The sequence below is a fragment of the Salmo salar genome, chromosome ssa24 (genome assembly GCF_905237065.1).
Source record: "Salmo salar chromosome ssa24, Ssal_v3.1, whole genome shotgun sequence".
NCBI classification, from domain to species: domain Eukaryota; kingdom Metazoa; phylum Chordata; class Actinopteri; order Salmoniformes; family Salmonidae; genus Salmo; species Salmo salar.
Window position 1 is genome coordinate 39,375,465 of NC_059465.1, and position 1,667 is coordinate 39,377,131.

Below are 1,667 nucleotides of genomic sequence, written 5' to 3' on the forward strand. Positions count from 1 at the left end.
CTCTTTACTTGGTTATTCCATTCATTCCATTGGAACCATCCCAGCGGGCAAAACTCGGTTTAGTGACATTGTGACAACAGAAACTAGTTGAAATGACATCATTGACAACCAGTTTTGCCTGTTGGGATGAATACAGCTTTACTTCTCTTCTAAGTGACGTCGTTACTGACCACAGTGAGCATAACATCAGTTCCAAAGGGCCGCGCCATCTTCTGCAGTTTCCCTGGTCACTGCTCTAAAGCATTGGGAACTTGTGAGAACAGATGGGCAGACTGTATTGGGTGCTGGTAGAAAACATGTTTCAATAGGAGTTTTACTTTGTTCAAGTACCCCTGGGTTAGATAATGGGGGTACTGTTAAACCCTTTTTTGTAAAGTATTTTATTGTTGTCTTGTGGTGTTTCTCATCTGAGCCACTAGAGGGCAGTGTAAGGCTAGATTTACAGTAGAGCAGTTTCTGGTTAGCTGAAATATATATATATATATATATATATACTGTTATTTAGTTTATCGCTGCAGTTTGTGATGCTTTAAATAAAGATATGTATCCCCAATATTTCCATGTTTATTTTTTTCCAGTCATGCTTATTCAGATATAGACACGTTACCCACTGAACAACAACAGTGTCTAGTCCATGCAATACAATGTAAACTACGACCTAAATAGTTTCTGTTGATTTGTACCTACATTTACTTCTTCCTTTAAGACTCACATACTCAGTCATAGACATACCCTAGGCTGCACCACATAATGAAACGGAACAGGACTATTATTTGGGGTCTCTATGACCTATACATGGAGTGTATTCACTAGAAACCAACGTAAAAAGAAATTGTCAAAACGTTTTGCTACGGTGTGCACTAATGAATACAACCCTGCTCTCTGATACATTTGCATGTGGCAAGTTCATCATTGTCTGCAGACATCTCAAGAAGACCACGCCACCGATGAGTCAATTCTGTTAAGCCCCCATTACAGCGGTTAGCTATGCCTCTGAGCAGAGCACTCTTTAAAAAAACATACATATACAGTATATATTCTTCTGATGTGTTAGAAATGTCAAAGCGAATTCCCAGTCCATCCCTGGCTGTGGTCTTCATTAAATTACAGCAACAAGGACCACTGCAGAGCAGAGCAAGTCCACTTAACTCTGGATTCTAGTGGGTTGTAGTAAATTCAGATTCCATTGTTGGTGGCACTAATATCACTCCATAACCAACTTTCTGCTTGAGAGTTTCTGATGTTACAAATTTGATTAAGGACTGTGCTGTGTGCACCATCCTTTACTGCTCTGCAGTGGCGTAAGGTACTTTCGTAAAAATACGTTAAAGTACTACTTCACTAGATTCCAAAAGAAAGTAAAGTACTTTTTACTCCATACATTTCCCCTGACAACTAACATGTATCATTACATTTTGAATGCTTGGAAGGACAGGAAATTGGTACAACTCACGCACTTATCAAGAACATCCCTGGTCAGCCTCTGATCTGGTGGACTCAATAAACACACATGCTTCATTTGTAAATGATGTCTGAGTGATGGAATGCTTTATGTAAGGAATTGGAAATTGTTTATACTTTTACTTTTGATTCTTAACTATATTTTAGCAATTATGTTTACTTTTGATACAAAAGTACATTTAAAACCAATTACTTTAACTCAAGTA